Source organism: Lathamus discolor, chromosome 8, assembly GCF_037157495.1.
Source record: "Lathamus discolor isolate bLatDis1 chromosome 8, bLatDis1.hap1, whole genome shotgun sequence".
Lineage (NCBI taxonomy): Eukaryota > Metazoa > Chordata > Aves > Psittaciformes > Psittacidae > Lathamus > Lathamus discolor.
Genome location: NC_088891.1, coordinates 14972360 through 14993171, shown reverse-complemented (window position 1 = coordinate 14993171; position 20812 = coordinate 14972360). Strand labels below are relative to the sequence as shown.

Below are 20812 nucleotides of genomic sequence, written 5' to 3'. Positions count from 1 at the left end.
TACTCTGGAAATTTGGGCAGAAAGGAGACATTTCAGTGTCTCACATGAAAGAATTTGAAGCAGAGAGCTTCATTATTTACCTCAGTACAGTCATTTGCTTCCCTAATTCTGGCTGGCTGGGACTAGAAGCAAAAGAGAAACAACAGGTTTTGTTCCAGGTGAAGAGTGAATATGTAAGAAGTTAAAAGCACCTGTGCTGGGTCAAACCAAAAGCCCACCTAGCCCAGTATCTTGTTTTAAAAGTGGTCCAGGATGGGTGCCTTGTGAGAAGGAAATGCTTTTCAACTTTTCCTTGCAAAAATTATTTGCTCCACCCCTACTCAGAGAATCACTGTGGGCAGGACAGCTGCATAAGAGCTAGTAATTAATGTTTTATGCAAGATAAAAAGGATCTGTGTCTTGCTGATATAAACCAACAGTGTTGTTTTCAGTGCCAGTTATCTCTGCTGAGGATATCACCTAAAAATTTTACACAGAAATAGTCTAAATTTAGACATGACTCCAGTAGCCATATCAGACTTCATAATCTGTCCACTTTTGATGTCTTCTCACAGATCGTAGCACTGCTCTGTTTCTAGTCTGACACTTTGTTTTGATTTTAATAACCTAATATGAATTAAAATGGCAGGTGCATAGCAACCCTTTTTTTAGAATGAGTGTTTGATGCTAATAGGCATGTTTAGCCAAGACTTTGCTGAGCCATGGCTTTCATCTCAGCCCATACAATACATACATGATAAAAAATAATTAACCCCTTAGCTTCTGGGTAAAGGATTTTGAAAAGCACGTATCAATACAAAAGTTACAAGTCAGTGAAGTTATGGGAGATGATTAGGAAAAGAGGAGAGATTCAGTATGGTCATTTGAATAATATCACTGTACTCTATATTTCTAGTAATAATGATGTCAAGATTGGAAAATCTGGACATGGTCTGATAATAGTCTGATGCATTTAAAAGGAACCAACCACTACAGAGGATTTCTGCCCAATGCAGAAGTGAAAGGAAAATGTAGACATGGGGACAAGCAAGCTGCAGTTTGCTTCTACTGGAAGATTTGAGTGCTCACTGAACAAAAGGGTTAATGGAGGGCTTACAAGAATTGGCTACAGGCAGCCAGTGGATTCAATTCCTGTAGATTGTTGGGACAGTGCAAAAGCTGAATCTTTGTCTCTTGTAATTGCTTTGTTCATTAGCACCCTCCCCCCACCCCAGTAGTCAAAACAAACAGCAAACAAGCCAAGCCATCCTGTCACACTAGTCTTTCTATTACAAAGGTTCCATTTGTAAAAAAAACACTTGTCTATTTCTGTGCTTTTTAACATTTTATCCTCTTACCAGGATGAAGGTCAGCAGAACTCACAAATAAAACATTATAATTTGTTTCACTAGCAAACTAGTACTTTACTGAAGACACATACTCTATCAGACTGTGATAGTGCAGGCTTCATATGTAACCTGAGTCCAATTTAAAATTCTGAAAAGCAGCTTGGTTGGACTCAGTAATCTTAAGATCATTTATGTGCACTGTTTTCTGTGCAGCATAAAATTGGGTTTTTTTCCAATCTAAATGATTATGTGATTCTGTTATGTGTTTCTGCTACAACAGGTTCAATGTATTATTTAGTTTCTCTTCCAGCTTCTGGGGCAAACCCTACATGCTCCAAATTTCTCTCACATTACCAAATAGCACAAGAACATTCACCTGCAGAAGTTCAGCAGTGCTTTTGCTTCCCCCAGGCCTGCTGTGTAACTTTTTTCCTTACTCGTTCACCAGTCTCATCATCAAGCTGCAGCTGAGGGACAGATGATAGAATGGATATAATTTGAGGTCTGTTAGACTGCCTCTAATCCCACCTTTTCCTCTTGTTACACATTTTTGTATTGTGCCTGAAAAGCAGCCAGCCACTGGTACCAGCTACTTCAGAGATTAGTAGTCAAGTTCCTAATTCTTTCTTCAGCTTGTTCCTTTCTGCAGCCCTAAGGATCCTCCCACAGAACCATTACAGTTAGACAAGCAAAGCAGACTGATGGACAGGACACGCAGAGGAGCACATGTAGAGGGTCTTAGTCACTGGGACCTCTTTCTGGAGATTGGGTCCAGCAGTGCAGACATCCTTGATGTAGTGGCAAGACTGCAAATGGCAAATTGTCAGCCTACTGCTTCAGAGGTCCTTTATGATGGAGAAGTTTTCCAGAGATTAGTCAGATGTTTGTTAAGTTTTGTACGTCTCAGAAAACCAGGTCAATAAAAGAAGGAATGTTTTAATGTCTAGGAATGGAGAAGGAAAGGGTGTCAATTATACTTCATCAAGTATAATTCCACCATGTGAAGAATATATAGAAGTATTTTTGTTATTATCTTAAATTAACCAACACATAATATAAATTCTCTGCACCACTGAAGCTTCTAGTCTTTCCGTGACTTCAATATTTGAGCAACATTCCATGTCTCTCATTCTCAGTCAAGAGAATCTGCACTTTCTGGTAGAAAACACCAGCAAAATGGCAGAGCTTGAAGAGAAATCCAGCCCACATGACAGAATGAGAGGGGCTTCTAGAAGCTGCTGGTTAAATTCTACTTTTTTAAAATATTCTTGGTCTTGGATGTGACTTAGTGTTAGAGGTATAATTGCATGCATTCTCAGCAAGGAAATAGAATTGCTTAAGTGAACACTTCCTCCAGAGTTTTCTTCTTTGGCAGTAAGATGGCTTAATGTAGTTTCAGTTTGGATGAAGCTGTTAATAGGCTGCATTCTTCAGCAGCATCTATTACTCTAGTAAGTTACCATCACATACTGCATGTGTATTTTATATGGGTACATTACTATGTATTTGAAACCAGTGAGCTTAAACTGTGCAGCATAATTAGAGGAATGAACCTCACATTGCTTTGTCAAAACGTTCTTTGATTTCTGGATTTTAGGATTATTGGATTAGAAGATTAGATGGGATGCCTAGAAATCTTAAATCGGAGCATCTAGTAAAGTAAGGCTTCTCATGAATCAGTGTTACAGTGTATCTGTAAACCACACAGACTGTGTAAGTTGCTGGAGTAATCGTTCAAAGGTATTTCAGTGCCAGGACAACAGGATACTGTGTTTTCTCTGACCTCCCTTTTTTTCTAACAAATTTTTTAATTTAAAGGAATTCAGTAACTTTTCTTCTTTATAATCAACTGGCAACTGTAGTCACTCTGAGCTTCGTGTGTAAATCACTAAGCTTCCTTGCCCATATGTTACTAGAGGAATCCTGACACTGACCAGACATTGCATGGAATTCACCTTGCTGCGTATGTTTATTAGTTACATTACAATCACCGAGTACAGCTACAATTTAGTGGCTGTCTCACAAGACATACTTTGTTGTCAGAGAATTCTGCCTTTGTTAGACAGTGTCTCTGAGTCCCAGAAAACATGACGGACTACAAGCCCTTCTCTTTTTCTCAGTGCAATAGCAGATTCACTGGCAGGTAAGAGTCTTCACACATGGCACACACAAAGTTGTTCTGTCATTCTATTGTGTCTCACTTACACAGGAGACTTAGTACTTCAGTCCTAGAAGTTTGTGTGAAAAAGATTTCTCTCTCTGCTGTCCTGCCCTTGCTTGGTCCAGCATATTCTATACCACTCATATAGCAATGGAACACACAAGAAAGACTTTCTATATAGTGTATGTATCTGTGTGTATGAATAGAGAACTGATGGCACAATCATAAATATACTATCAAACAGGGAAACTTTGGGACCTGGTTCAAATCCCTCTGAAGAAAAATGCTATGAAATATGTCATGTCAATATTTGAGCAGAAATGTTTGGTAAATTCTGCCGGGGATTCTAAACCTATAGGTTTAGAGTCCAGATGTTTCAAATGGGATGGTTAATGTAATAGTACTATGTTAGTCTTTTCTGACATGGTTTTGTAAGTATTAGGAAGATGACTTTTAATTAGTGTATTAAAGAGTTTCAAAATTACTAATACTCTGTCATCAAGTTTTGTGAAGCAAACAGGAGTTCTGTTCACAAGCAATATGGAGACAGCTGTGCTAGCCATATTCCCAAGCCATTAACAGAATAGTTGTCAGCACTTCAAAGCACCATATTCCCATATCGTTTAGTATTTGCACTGCTAAAATGACAGCATCCAAAACAAAAACCAAAATGCTGAAGCATTGCAATATGATGAAGATCTTGACTGTCTGAACAGAAAGATCATCATGGGAAGGTGCAAATCATATTTTTATTTTCTGGGGTATAGAAAACCAAGCTGCTTTGGTATAATTTTGGCATCTTTTAAAATCAAATGGTATTTTTGTCAGTGATTTCCACAAGGCCAAAACTGTGCATTCTGGGCCTGATAGTCTTGTCAGGATTTAACATACCTGAACTAGCAGAATTATACATAGTGATAGCTTTCATATTTTCAAACTGAAACTGTAGGAATAGAAAAATAACAGCTTGTCATTTCCTTCTTTGTTGGCAGAGCTCTATCAAAAATACTTTTTTTTCACTAAATTCCCAGTATTTCAAAAATTTCTACCTGAAGTAGAACAGAACTCTCCAACTTCCTTAAGCGTAGTGAGCTGTGTTTCTCTTTAACCCAGGGGCCGATACAAAATGGTGATACTATTGGGTAGCATAAAATAAGGAAATGAATAGCTTAACAGATGTTCAATGGGATACATTTTTTTTCTTTTTTGTGTGTGCCTGCTCACTACTGTTGAACAGAAAGTATCTGCAAATACTCTTTGGATGCCTAAACTGAAAAGTCAGTCTGACTAAGTCTGGTCTAAAGAGTCACAGCAGGGGAGTCTCTATCACTGACAAGAAAGGGATCTCTAATGTAGTACAGGCTTTTTGCCAGCATGGGATTGCAATCTTCAGGTTGTTTTCCCTCATTTTACACCAGTGTAACTATGCTGTCTTTAAAGAGTATAATGGGTACCAATTTAAGCCTGATCAGAGTACAGCTTTTCTTTAACTACATATCCTCCTAAACCACTTATTTCTGTGAGACATCACAGAAAAATTCTTATACAAAAAGCTAGAACACATAGCCTGTAAATAGGATCAGAATTGGATATGAATCACTTCCCACCCCCACGAACAGCCTGTGCCCTTAAGTAGAATTATAAACCAGAGGCCTTGAAATCAGGAGAAATCTCTGGCCTGTTCTGAATTGCTCTCATGGATGATACTAGCCCCAAAGAGCATGGCACAAACCACACATGATTTGGGGGTCAGTAGAACCACCGCTAACTTTCTGTCTGTCAATCAACCCTTTTTGTGTGCCACTAGTTCTAAAAACCCAGTTGTTTTTTTTAGCTTCTTTGCCTTTTAAAAGATATACAAGATAGTTCTGAAGGTTTTCTGTTCTCAGAGATTTACAGAAAGAGAGAAAAGTGTAGAAGGTTATAGTATGTGAATCCTGCCATTTAGATTATAGAAATATTTTTGTAATCAAAAATATCCTTGCCAGAAACAGTTCTTTGGTATTTAGAAATCCTTTGCTAAACAAAGTAAAAATGAATGATAAACAAAATCAAGTTTCCTTTGAGCCTGATGTTCTTGCAGCTGCACTCCACTTTTAAGAGAAACTCATTAGCAATTAATTTAGAATGACACTGGCAAGCAGTCCCCAGACTTTAATTAATATCTTTTTGACAAGCTCATAATCTTTCTAGTTAATAAAGTCTCTCTTAAATTAGTTTAACTCTGATTTCACTTATCATTGTAAGCAATTGTCATCAAATCTAGGGTACTTTACAGAACTTTTTAATTTAAAATACTTATAAAAAGAGAATTTATAGTTGCATTTTACAGAGTAGAATCCACAATTGACGAAGGTCACCCTCAATCCACAGGCAGAGCTGGAAAGAAAATCTAAGTTCCTGAATACCTTTCTATTGTTCAATTGATTATGCAACGGTGCTGTCTCCTGTCTCAGTATCTTGCAAGGAAACGGTTAAATTCTGATTCCAAGTTACATAATTGATTCTTTTCCTTTATGCCAGTATCAAGATCTTAGACAGTTACAGTACAGTATTTTAACTATAATATAGTGAATTACTGTCTGTAAATGTTACTTCAATAATAAATATCAGTATAGGATAATCTAGAGGTCAAGTTTTCATTTAAACTTGTGCTCTCAATATATGTGTCTACTTTTGAAAACTTTGCCCTTAAAGCTTTGTGTCAATTTTGCCTGTATGTCTCAAATACAGAACTGACCTACATGACAACTTTATGCAGCCACATTACTGTGTCCTGCAGAATAAGAGAGAATACTGTGAATTGGAAAAGATGTTGAAACAAAATCTGCTTTGGCCTCTGGGTAAGTTAACAACTTTTATATAAATATTATGAAACGTGCTATATGTGTGCTTGTTGCATATGTGTATTATGAGGGGGAAAAAAAGTATCTACTCACCTGAAACCATTTTTTTATGTAGATGCTGTAGCGAAGTAATTTTTGATATGTAAGATCACACTGGTGTTTCTTTCTACTTTGCCTACAAAATAAACTGAGAGGTGCACAATTTACTGTCAGGCTTTGAGTCTGATAAGTTTTTTCAGGATTTAGAAAACTCCAGCTACTGTAGTGTAAATCTTACACTGATTACATCTATGAAGAAATTATATCTTTTCATTTTAAATCTAATTAATGCCTAGTATCCAATAGACAATTGTGAGAAATATCTGTCTAAGCATTGGATGACTGTACTGTAACACACTGCCAGGGAAGATGGATATAGGGTAATTTTTGAAGGTAAGTTTTGCCGAGTGAGGATATAAAAGTTTTAATTTGGTGATTCACAGGGATGTTTGGTTTTTTTTTTTTAATTTTTACTTCTCATGTAAGATGAAGAATGAGGTAAAATGGGGTATGAAAAAAACCAAGATTTGCTTATTAGTCTCCTCTGTCTCCTCCAGCTTACATAAATGTAAAAGCCTAGTTTAAAATTCTGTCTCATTAGCAAACACTAAGGCAATCAAGATGGCTGAGAAAGGTCAGGGATGTTACGCAACTTAATAGGGATCCTGAGACCAGAAGACATTTCACAATCTCTAGAAGTCATGAGCAGTCTGTCTGTGCTCCAGAGTATTTGTCTAGGATATGTAAAACTGAAAATAACATGACCCAAACACCTTCTAGAACAGTTTTAGTAGCAATAGGCATCAATCTGTACTATGAGCTTAGAATGCTAACTTTACACAAGGAGTTATTTTAGGTTGCTTCTTTATCTTTGTTTTTTCCTGTTCTGAAGTCAACACTGCAGGGGGAGGGGCGCGGTGTGGAACAAAAGAAACTCTAAAAAACAAGACAGGTATTAATTAGTGAGGAGAAGTGCAAAAACATATTTTAAACCAGTAGGATATTCCTCAGCTGAATTTCTACAGTTTTTTCTTAAGTGCCTGCTTCCTATGTCAGTATCAGCATGCTGAACCAGAGGCCTTATTGCTGTGACAATTCCTGTGTTTCTGTGGCAATGATCATTCCGTTCCAGAAGCCACAAATTAGAAAATGGTTTCTCACAGTGAAACACCAAACGAAACACAACATGATCTTCCTCCTTTCTCATGCGTGTTAACTGTAAAAAGTTTCTTTGTCTGGAATGTGGCTCTGATTACATTTCTCAATCCAAAAATAAACATGGTGCAAAAGGAAAGGATATAGGAAGGGGGGGAAATGCTGTCAATGGGCCACCCTCAGGAAAACCTCACAAGATCTACTCTCTGTCTGTGCAAGCCATGGAAGAGCTAAGGAAGTGATCCCAGCTTGGTGGTCTTATTTTTAATTAAAACAAATGAGGCTCTTTCAGCTGCTGCAGATAAATATTTGATGAAAAGAGACAGGGACAGATGTCAAAAAAATGTAGTAAATAAAGAATAAGACCAGAAGAGCAAATGTTATAACAGCATTTTATATATATTAAAAAAAAAAAAAAAGAAAAAAAAAACAAAACCAACTTTACAGATTTCTGTCAAAGGCCTAATTTTACTAAGATCATTCCAAAAGCAGGAAGATTAATTCTTCATATTCTTTTTGACCAAGTAGAATGAAAATACAAGTGCATATAGATAAAGAAACGTTTTTAAGTCAACGTGCTGCACATTATGTGCTTTAAACAAGACTTCAGAGTCATTTCCATACTTCCATAAGAGTTGATGTTGATATTAGTTTGACTAGTAGTTTTGCTCCAAAATACATGTTAAGGATGCACAGTGAAAAGGTGCCTAGCAACATATATTAGCAACATTCTCATTGCAATAATGTGTCGTAACATTCCTAAGTCTTGTCCTTTGGGAATGGTTCATTTTAAAAAGTGAACAAGAAGACCTGCAAAGGTCCTTACCCACTTCAGTTACTCTGTGACTTGATAGCAGTGGGTCCAGATTTAGCTCACCTTTTAGCAAATTCAGTTATAGCATTCTGTGAAAAAAAAAAAAATAATTATTTAATGTAATTAACTTTAAAATAGGCCATAAAAGAAAGATGAGTCATTAAACAGAGGAAGAATCTCAGTAGTTGGTTCTTTCAAGATGAACATTTTTATTGTTAGCATTATATTGGCATTGCCTGCTAGTTTAAGGTCTGACGCTGCCATTCCTTGGTAAAATTTATATTTCCATCGAGTCCAATGTGGATTATACATCTGAATGTGAAAAAATTGATTGTATAAGTAGACCTTACAAAACTGTACAGTGAGTGAACCACAGAAGTTTCAATGGAAATATTTAATGTGACACTAACATTTAAAAATAGCACAGTGATTCAGTTCACCAAGAGCAGGATAAATTTGTATAATCCAAATTCTGAAAATAAAGTTATGAATTAATGTAGTTCTGAAATACATACCTGACTCTGAAGATGGTTAAGAAGAAAAAGTGAGAAGCTGATTGCAGTTCTTAAGGATCTACATGGAGATACTATAGAGCTATGGAGTCCAACAGTGGGCACAGGTGAAAACAGAGCAACATCTGGTGACGTAGAACATAAGTTAAATTCAGATGCAAGATGAGAAACAAATTTTAAACACTGAGGAAAAGTAACCTTAGATTGCAGTGAACTTTCCATATCTGGAGGTAAATAAATCAACCTGGAATTGTAATGACTAGTTATACATATCACATGGAAATCAAACTTATGCAAAGAGCAAACTTTCTGATAAAGTTATAAGTCTAACTCCATTTAAATCAATTACAAACCCCAGCAGCTTTGAGTAGATGTTGAGTGAGGCTGAAGGTGAAAATCAACTCTGAGAACAGTTACAATCAACTTAATACCCAGTTAGGACAGAAAAAATGTGAGAGGATTATTTACGAGTGATGCCTAAGTTAGGAATTCACAAAGAATGAGTTGCAAGGATCTCTGAGCGCTTTAAGGGACCCTTGCAGAGGCTGATAGCATTCGGCAAGGTCAGCATTCTCCCAGTTAGCATGGTGTTACCATACCTAGCTGAGAACTTACCTGGAACCTGACAGCAGCTACCCTCTTTATTTAGTCTCAGGCTATCTATGGGCTGTCAACATAAGATGCAGACAAACTGTTGTACAAACACAGAATTTACTGGCTGATAAAGCAATAAATAAAACATGTAGGCAGAGGGGCCAGCTTTACTTCTGTTTTCTAAACAAGTGTAAGGACTACAAAATCTACAATGCCAAATCTATGGCATGTCCAGTGCAAGACATGAGAGAGGCAGGGAATTGGTACATTTGCTACTTCTGTATGTCCCAAGCTGGCTGCAGCTAGAATATGATTCAGCCTCAGATCAACAGTGCCTGCACTAAATTCACATGTGGCAGTTGTAGATAAACACTCAAAATACCCACACATGAGTTCTATGCTACTGGAGCTATGTCCAAGCAGTATTGTCATTTACACAGGCAGAAATTGAGCAACTTTTCTAAGGAACTTCCTTTCTATTTTTCAGCATGCAGAGGAAATAGATCAGAGATGTGTTTGGTGTTCCTAATCATTAGTGATGTGCTATGTAGAGGTCCATTTCTGGATCTCTACATGGACTTCTGTGCCCAGTGAAATACAGGCAGAGAGAAAAAAAAAAATTCTTCAATTCCTTGTTGAAAAAGGTAAGGAGAAGGCCCCAGAAAAATAATCACTCCTCCTTTACAGATAAGATTAAGGCAGACAGAAATTAAAGGACTCACCAAGACTTTGCCACACAGTCAGGATTTAAACTCAGAACTTCTGAATCCAACTCCACTGCCTTAACCACACATTCCTTTGCTTTTCTGTATTCCCCCACAGTCTTAGGCCATGTGGCCACTATTGGTGAAATGAAAAACAGGTGCAGATCCATGAACAGATGGGAGCCCAGCCCTGGCTGATCTCTGGAGGATAATACAGTGTTGTTTTCCGGCAAAGGACTCCAGAGAACCACAGAGGCAGCCCTAAAAGTGAAGCTGCTCAGCCTCACACTAAATGTTATCTCCACCAGCCCAGCAAGAGGGAGTTTTGAGGCATGGTCTGTTTGTCAGCAAGGACACTGCCTTACTGACCTCTCAGGCTGGCAGTATTGACATCTCTGGTTTTCAGGCATTCCTATAAAGGTTGTAGAAGACTAATCGCAGTCTCATTCTTCGCAGTAACTGCAGCCAATGTTTCTAAGTTGCTGAAACATAAAAGTTCTTCCCTTGAGTAGCCAACTTGGGAATGTCTAACCCTCAAAAAATGCCATTAGTCATATGCAGAATCTTTCTCTGGGAAAATCGGTAGTGGTATGGGACAGATCAGCCAGGTAAGATGAATAATATATTTGTTCTGGATCTGTGAGGATAGATCTAATTTTAATTTCCAGTTCATGGAGAGCTGATTACTTACTCCACAATACGTGGTTAAGCAAAGAATTTGGACTGCTTTCTCACTGGGAGAGAGATAGTAGGTAACTAGTAGGGTAATTGCCTGATCCTAAGTGCAGGATGGAGTGCCAGGATGCAAAGTACTTCCCTGGCTTAAGTGACCCACAGTTATAGTCCCTGCAATGGTACAAGACACATTTTCCCTCCATGTGTCACCTGGCACATCAGCCAGAAGTATTAGAGAAGACACTGTGATCCTCAGTTTCCTCAGATCCACAGAGCACATATCAAACCCAAAGAGGATAACATGCAAGAGGATGGGGTATGTTTCGTGGAATCATAGGACAGTTTGGGTTAGAAAGGACCTTTAAAGGTCATCTAGTCCAAGCCCCCTGCAGTGAGCAGGGATATCTTTAAGTAGATCAGGTTGCTCACAGCCCCATCCAACCTGGGCTTGAACACTGCCAGCAGTGGGGCACCCACAGCTTCTCTGGGCAACTAGTGCCAGTATTTCTTCAGTGTGCATGTCCACTTGTGCCAAGAAAATCTAATAAGACCTGACTGCTTCCTTAGATACCATTTAAATTGGGGCCACAAAACCTGATTTGCAGCAGTAGGCCAAAGCCGCACTGCTAACACCATGTATTCTGCTCATGCTACACAGTAAATCAAATTGTTTGGGAAAATCTATTTTATCCCAGTTTTAAGCAGGTTTTGAACGAAAGCATTCTCCACAGATGACACTAATAGAATTTAGCAACAAAGACCACCCAGGACACTGGGAATCTCAAACTGCTTGGCCTCAGTTTCTCTGATTCATTCTTCTCAGCTTCATGTGTGCTCTTTGAGAGACAAAAAATAGCATTTCCTTAATTTTGAACTTCGATTTCTCTTCCAGACGAACATTCGTGAAAGCAGCTGGTCCCAGAGGTGGAACATTCCAAAACCCCATTTGGGGCCAAGTGAGTACGTTATGGAGTCAGCCGTGACACCACTTTATAGAGAACAGACAATGAGTTTTGGATCTCGTAAGTACCTTTTATCCCTGCAAATAAGTTCCCTTCCCCCATTCTTTTGGAAACATCTCAGTCTGTATTGGAAACAGAGGATGTAATTTATTTTTATCGCCTTCCCTGTCAAACTGGCCAACTGCCACAGGGTTCTGCTTTCAGATGTAGCAAGAGGCAGGAGAATCACGGTGACAAACCATTCATTTCAGTGGCTCCTCCTGTTTCCTTATCTTATTTAGAGGCTACCTACTGTGCTCTCTTATCACTCTTTCTAATCCTGCAAAACTTCTCTGCAACTTGACCCCTTCACAGAAAAAGCTGACCTGCTTAGACCTCCCTGCTTCTCTACGCCTGTTCCCTTCCTCGCAGAGCAAGTTGCTCCTTCCTTTGTTACTTTAGAACTCCTTTTTCAATTCCTATCTTAGTCCCTCTCTCCTCCTTTTCCTAGTTCATTATATTGCATTGTATTTCCTGGCTGAATGCACATACAGCTGTGTGGCCTCCTTCGGGTATGCTTAATTTCTCACTGTCCAGCCTGCCCTTTGATGTCTGCTGAAGAAGGATACATCTTCTTTTCCATCTCTTCACATGTGCTTATTAATTACTCTCTTCAGAGAGACTGTTTACTGACTATCACTCTGTTTACAGTTGAATACAGCTAAACATTTGGTCTTCACAGTTCTTATACACCACCCACCCGGTTTCTTCCCAATTGTTGCAGAATAGGTGTCTCCAAATCACTTTATAAAGTCACAGATGAATTGTACTTTCATTCCCACACCCAGCCTCCTACTCTCAAACACTGTTTTTGCCTCACTTACAGAGATGTGAAGAAAGACTTTGCATTGGTAATTTTGTCTCTAGTTCTCTAATAAGAAATAAACAGTGAGGCTTAACATTTTGACCTTTCTGTTGCACATATTCCTACCTTGGACACTGTAGAGAACCCTGAAAGCTCTGTAAGCATCAGACTTCTGACCTGTGAAGAAATAATACGAACTCAGTACCAAGTACAGAAGAATGCCCACTGAAGTTAGGAGGGTTATCCTATGCATAAATTGTTCATATGTCTTTGTGCGACTAGGAACCTTGGGCAGGGGGAATTTTAATGTGCTGGGGAAGGATAAAAATTACTCTAGCAAATGTGCAGAAGAGAAGAATTATATGGTTATAATACAGCAATTGAGATCTAAGATGAAAATTCCTTCAGATGTCCTTCTCATTCCATATGGAGCTTAAAATATTACAAAATAATATGAAATAAATGTAAAACAAATGTGGACTAAATTATGTTTTTTCCAAAGAAGAGATTATTGTCAATCACAGAATCATAGAATGGTTTGGGTCAGAAGGGACTTTAGAGCTCATGTAGCTACATCCCCCCTGCCATGGGCAGGGACACCTTCCACTAGACCAGGTTGCTCCAAGCCCCATCCATCCTGGGCTTGAACACTGCCAGGGATGGGGCAGCCACAGCTTCTCTGGGCAACCTGTGCCAGCGCCTCATAGAGAAGAATCTCATCCTATCTAATCTAAATCTACCCTCTTCTAGTTTAAAGCCATTACCCCTTGTCCTATCAAGAATGCTCCTTTAACTGAAAATTGCCTAAAAAATTTACCAGTTTAATAAGCATATGTTCAGTATAGGCTTATTAGATTTGAGTTGAATGAGACTTCCCATGTAATTACTCCCTCAAGGTGAGTGTAGTGCTGCATACCAGAACTGAGAAGAACAACTTGCTCTCTGTTCTCCTGCCCCCGCTGCTCTCTTCTGCATCCTGAGGAGGGTCAACTGCTGCTGTACCTAAATGAAGCAGCCCCAGCACTGGGCCTGGAAGGAACAGAAGCCAGCATGCTTCAGGCTGGAAGGGAAGGACTGGAACTAGAGCTGGAAGCCTGAAGGGATAAATCCTCAACAGTGGCCAAGGAGCCAGGCAAGAAGTGGCACAGGTAAGGGGGGCAGAAGTGTCTCTGACGTTTACCTATGGATGCTGGAAGGAGCCTTGCATTGTTAAATCTCACCAATGATCTTCACACTCGAGCAGTAAATGAGCATCACAATAACCATGTTATTAAATAGCAGAGGCATGTACCTGGAAATTACAAATTTTAAGCTTGCTTGTAACCGATAAAGTTTGGAGACCATATCTTATGCTACACAAGCTGGGGGTGGGGTGAGGGCAGGGACAAGGGAGGAAAGAAGTCCAGGAGGACCTGTGGAAGCACGTACAGACAGCTCAGTTTACATGGCCTGCCAGTTGAAAAGTCAACAGTAACAGAAATGTAGAATTGACCGGTGTGTGGCTGTGGTTATTTTTCATCAGTTATCATGGATATACAAAATAGCCACACCAGAAAAATAGACAGCAAAGCTTAACAGACATGTATAATTTTTGGTTTCATTCACACTCTTTTCCCTGATACCCCTGATATTCCTTTAAATGCAGAATCTGTATTTATATCCAAAAAACTTTTATAAAGAGAGCTTTATTGACACATTTGTTATACTTCTATATAACATGATAACGACAACCAGCTGGCTACAGCTAATGGCAGGCACTAATTCATACTGGGTTACTACCTTCATGTTCTGCAGGCTGTCACTTTCTTCCCGCCATTTTTAGCATTCTTGCCCTCTTGTACTTGCATTTTATGATGCTCATGTTTACTATTCTTGCATGCTAGGAAAAGAATGAGCATTTTAAAAGCTTTATGTTTAATTACACTTGCAGCTATTACTTAGTCACATAAACAAATTAAATGGACATTTAATTAAATGTTACCCTTTTAAAAGGGTAAACTGGAAGCAGAGCCTATTGACTGAACACCGATATTGCATGCATTTATCTTAATTAGTCAGGTAGCATTAGGGATTAACGTACTTTAGCTGTTATATCCATAATCAAATACATTAGCATTTATGTCTTTGTAGCATACAGAAGATCAGTTAAGATGTGAGCTCTCTCCTGCTGGGTACTGTACAAACAGAACTTGAAGTGTATCTGAAAGACCTCCTTCTTAAGTCACCTTTGAAAGAAAATACTGCAATACCCTCTCCAGCTTTTGCAGGTGTGAACTGACCATTCTGATGACAATTCAAACCATGATCCAAAAATTTCCCCCACCTTATCATTTTGTATTTATATATAGGAGAATTCTCTCCTATACAGCGAGCTTTCAGTGTTTTGAGATGGGGATTTTTCATTCATAGAATCATAGAATAGTTAGGGTTGGAAAGGACCTGAAGATCACCAAGTTCCAACCCCCCTGCCATGGGCAAGGATGTCTTGCACTAACCCATGTCACCTAAGGCTCTATCCAGCCCGGCCTTGAACACTGCTAGGGATGGAGCATTCACAACTTCCTTGGGCAACCCATTCCAGTGTCTCACCACCCTCCCAGTAAAGAACTTCTTCCTTATACCTAATCTAAACTTCCCTTGTTTAAGTTTGAACCCGTTACCCCTCATCCTACAGTCCCTAATTCCATTCTAGCACATTGAGGTTCTAGTTTGAGTGAAGGATGGTGCTATAGTAAATATCAAGCCCAAATGCCTCGAAGAGCTTATCTGATTTTGTAAGCAGTTATTTCAGAGGTCAGAGAAAATCATTTGGGAGTAGTCTGGAGCACCAAATCTGGTTGTACAGCAAACAATGGGCTATTTGGTGTCTTTCCAACAAACACACAAACTAGGGGTACTGATTAATTCCGCTTCTGTGATAAGCTAATGCTTCTGATCATCTCATTTATGGATTAAAATGCAAAGTAATGAATACTTCTCGGATACCTCATTCTACAGATGAGTTCATAAACTCATGTTTGGAGAACTTATTTTTATAGTGATTGCTACAGACTCATTCATGTTCATGAAATTTCTTTAGTTGTGTTTGGATCTGTAAGACTAACCTCCTCCAATTCCACCAGAAGTATTTATTTTTCCTTTGTGCATACTGGATAGAGAAGGTGTGCATTTAATACAACACTGTGTGTCAAAACTTACATGGGCATAAGGAATCACTTAATTTACTTACATAAGTAAGTAATCTAGCAAACTAGTGAAACAGCCTGTTCTGGCATTTCCAAGAGCTTTCCTTAGTCACTAAAATACAGTGGAGGGGGGTCAGAAAAAGCCTCAGCAAAAAAATAAGAAAGTAGGGCCTCAAATCCACATTACCACAATAGCAACACACTGTGGTTCATTCTGTACAAGAGTTTGATGTCATGTCCATTTACTTCGAATAATTTCCTCCTGGATTTTTATCATTTCTAAGAGCTGAATTGTTGAGTTTTCTAAAACAAACATAACTTACCATGTTGTTCAGAGGTTTGATGGAAAGAGATCTCCAGCTATAGGAGCTGCATAGGCTTCTCATGCTTTTCAGAAATCCAGGACTAGCAGTAGTCTATGTTTAACATAGACTGAATTTTGAATTATATTGTAAATTGCTTTCTCGTCTGTTCCATCACACTTGGCAGCAGTACCCTTCTGATACAGTTTAATTCCTTTGTCTCTCTATATTTAGGTGATACTGTTAAAAATGCAGTGGATCTCTCCTGAAAATGAAGCAACTGTGGTATTCTTGTTTTTCTAGTTTACCTGAAATGACCAGAATTCCAAATATGTAACTTAGCCACTGACCTTAACGGATCTGCCCTTCATCAGTTATGATCAACATTATGAAAGAGATTTTTATCTCACTTGATATTTGGTATAATTTTTTTTTAGGACTATTTTTAAATCAGTTTTTATTTAACAGATGTTGTTAATTGCATCAAAACATTTGAAAAACCAGGAGAGAATTGCAAGAGCTCAGATGATTTGCAGTTTCAGAGCCTAAGGCCACTTGATCAGACCAATACAAACAATCCCAGGGGACTGCAGACAAACAGCTTGACTAGCTATCATACTGAACATGCACATGCAGTTGCTTGTGGTATCAGTTGAACAGTATGTCTGTGTTTTAACCAGGAAGTAAACTCACGATATTTTGCAATGGCATCCAGGTTGACAGTGGGATTAACTTCAGGAAAACAAATGACGGTTAATCAGTACAAAACACCACCCAAAAATGGCACCTGACTTAATCTGCACTTGACAGCAGGAGCTGGAAGGGAAAAGAAAGGATTGTGGCAGTCTCCTATTAGCACCATTTTTCGCCTTCCTGGAAAACTTTTCCCTCACTCTGCTGGGCAGGTGAGCAGCAGAAAGGCAGGACCTGGGGCTGTGCCTGTCACCAAGGATGGAACCCTCCATCCCTGTGTTTGGGGTGCCCTGTAACCAGGGCAGCCATACTGTGCCTCTCACCTCTGGTCACATCTTGTATGGATGGTGTCTGGAAGCAGGAAGGTGTCAGCTTGCTTTCTCATTCCTACTGAGCATTTGAACCCCACTGTTGAAGTGCTGCCAGGCTTCCAAACTGGGACAAAGTATCTCTTCCTTCTACAGGACATTTAGTATCCACAGGTTAGGTATACTAGGAAGCATAAGGTATTAATGTTACAAACAAAAAGCAGTTTACCATCCAGATTGTCTTTTACATTTTGGTTTTGTTCTGCCATGATTTCCAGATGCTAATGGGGAAAATGTTGACTCATTCTTGGAACAATGTTAACTCCTACATAAAGAATCCACAATCTTCTTTTTAACATCATATTACTCAGCGCTGGAGGCAAAAAAGATTAAGTCCATTTTAAGCCTCTCCCAATGCTTTAGAGGAAAGCTTTCCTACAATAATCCAAATGCTCATTCTAGCAGAATTGTATTTATCAAAGGTATTGAAGGACTTGTGATCAGAAAGTGTATGCAAACAGGACAGCAGAAGTATGGTAAATACAAAGAGGAAATGTCATTTTTACTCTCTCTTGAAGAAGTGACATTTGTAGTAGGTCTCATTCAGAAATTGGGAGAGGAGCAATGATGGATACTCAAAGGCTGGATCTGTTATTACTACTGGAGTAAGTTAGAATTGAGAATGTGTGCTAGTGAAGGCAGCAGGGCACCTCGGCACCTCTTCCACAGCTAATACTGAAGATGTACTAGAAGACATACTTACAAAGTTGAGTCTCACCTCCCAATATTTGGCCAGACCTCGTGAGATTTGCCAGTGGTTAAAAGTGCTAGCTTATCAGAAGACCTTGCCTGTATAGGTATGCTGACAATGTCACAGTGTAAAACAGATCTCAAGGTGATAATTGGATTTTTTAAGGTTACAAAGGACAGTACCAAGAGTTGGAAAAGACACAGTACACAGCAGCCATGCTGACATACACCGCATTCAGTTAAACATCATAGCTTTATATGTACAGCATCTATTTGCTTGTCTTTGATGTGCTTTTCCCAGGGATATTTATTTAGAAAACAGTTGAAAAAACTCAAGTTTTGGCCAAGTCTGCTTGTTACTTGAGGCTTTTGGCTTAAACAGATGTGGACTAAGGACTGCATGAGGATTTCCCCACTGTATGGTGTATGCCTTGGACATTGTACTCTTGCCATTTTCTTTCATTTGCACTCGCAGAGAGCAGAACTGTAGAAAATGTGAAAATGTTAATTTCCAGCTTAAGATACAGACTCCCCCCTCCCCCTTTTTTTTCCTAAAACCTACATAAATGCATTGATTCAGAAGTAACTTGGTGCTGAACGTCAATTCACGAAAGGGGCTTCAGCCTTAGAAACCTATTGTAAGGACAGGCAAAGTAAAGGAACAAGATGTAACAGGAAGCATATACCTATTGCTCAGCTCCTGCTCCCAGATTGCTATTTGCCTATGAAATCCCCCTTGTTCCGCAGTGAATGCAGGCAGGGTACTGCTCCTCCTCGCCTCGCTGAGAATTTCTCTATTTGCTTCACAGGAAGTAGCAACAACACTTCTTGTGCCTGCAGCTTATGCTGTGTACCTCGAGAAAGGATGTTAGGTTTTATTTAGATAGAGGTGGGAGCTGATTTTGCTGGTGTTTTTCACGCAACACATTACCTATGAGGAGAGAGGAATTTAAAAAACTCACTGATTTACCATGTTAAAAAAAGATGGCACATTTATTGCTACATAAATGTTATATACATAGTGTTTTCTGTTACATTGACAGAAATTTTTTTGAACTTCTTGCTGCTGGTTGGAAAGGTTTATCAGCAATACCTTGAAATTTGACACAGGGTACAAATCTGCAATAAACCAACAATGGAAACTGGAGAACAAGATGAGAAGCAATTCATCTCGGACAATTAGCTCTTACAATACTCCATAGGTACTACACGGTATGCTAGAACCCTACTATGGTCTTACAATGCTATTGTAAATTTCTGATATTAATGAACAGGTTATGGTAAATAACCCTACATTTTTACTACCTAATATAGTAAAATAAAGTAAGAAACTTTTTACTGAAAACTTTTTCGATTTCAAAAATCTAGAAAGAGTAATATTTAGAATTCAAGAAATTTTCTTACAAGATTATTGTATAAAAGACTAGCTACAGTGAAAAATAAGCCAAATGTTTTTTTCTTTCTATTTTATGAAGGAAAGCTTCTGGGCATACTGCAAAGTCTAATATAGCCAAAAAGACAACAAGCTTAGAAGGAAAAAGGCCAGGCAGTGGCACGTGATCACTTTCACACGTCATAAGCAACAAATTTGTTTAGCTGATAAACACTGAAATGAAGAACAAGGCCACAGATATAGTCAGGTGTTATTTGATGATCTATGCAAATTAAAGTAATAGAAATGAGTCCACTAATTCCACAAACTGTTTTGTTAGGAACCATCCAAACCATGAGCTGAAATTCATTAGTTTATTTTTAACAATCCATCCTTTGTTCTTTCAATTTAAATGACTTCATAAAAATTACTGGTTTGTTCCTGTTTTGTGTGTGAACCAATTGCCAGTGATGAAAGATGCACTATATGAACAATAGCTCAGACAACCTTGGCGTAGGAAATTTCCTCCCATGGTCATTGCAGTGGAAGACAGTTTCCATGGAAGTTCAAAGAGATTTTAACCATTTCAACACAACTGTGACAAAGGAATACTTAGGGACACTGTTCTGGTAGAGAAACATTTGAAGGTTCAATGCTAATGTGGCTTGGAAGGGGGGCATTTGATTCACACTGGGTTTTTTTTTCTTCACTGACAAGCCATACAAAAATGACAAGATAGTTAATGTATACAGTAAGGAAAAACTGGTGACCATTGCTCTTATATTCCATTATGTAAGTAAGCCCACCATACTGGTGGTTATAGCATCACACTACCTGCCACGGTGAATGTAGGATTTCACTATTCACCAAAATTACAGCCTGAAAAAAAATCTCCTTTGTATTTTAATGCATTTTGTGCTTACATACAGCTAACACTTTACATGTACTATATGTAGTACTTACTGCTCGGAAAACAAAGCAACTCTAACAAAGTAGATTCTCCCCACCCAATTTACACTTCACGTTACAAGCTTTACTATGAAGCCTAGAAGCCTAAAAAGGTTTTGTTTATAATTAGAAAAACAAACAAAAAAAAAAAGTATTTGAGGAAAGTCTGAGGGAAAATAAAAATAACTTCTTAAACCCAAGAAATGTTACGGTCACAGCACTGCTCCTGCTGGCAGCCCTCACCAGGCCTCTCACTGGCTTTGAAGCACGGAGCTCAGTATGGAAGGGTGACTATGACCATAACTGTTCAGATTACCAGAGACCAAAAATAACATAAAAAAAAAAGCTATACCAAGGAATAGTTTCCTATTGCATGGAAAACACTAGTCATATGGCAAAAGGAGAGGAAAGGACAACAAAAGACTTTTCCCTTCCTTTTTTAAGACACTAATAGGTATGCTGGGAATGCTACGGGTCGATGTTTGTCACTGCTTTGTTCTCTGAATGTGAACAGCTTTAGCAAATGCTGGCATCCAGCTGAAACTTTATCAGCCTTTAACATGTTAACTTTTCCCTTTATATGTAGACCTTTACAGTTCCATAACAATAAATAAAATTTG

The 20812-nt window shown here is 38.6% G+C and overlaps 1 long non-coding RNA gene across 1 annotated transcript; it reads left to right on the top strand.

Moving 5' to 3' along the window:
- The first annotated feature begins 6265 nt into the window (after positions 1-6265).
- LOC136019160 (uncharacterized) lies at positions 6266-13776 on the top strand. The gene is made up of 3 exons (XR_010614761.1): positions 6266-6332; positions 11721-11850; positions 13531-13776. It is a non-coding gene; the product is annotated as an uncharacterized LOC136019160 (long non-coding RNA).
- Positions 13777-20812: the final 7036 nt, after the last annotated feature.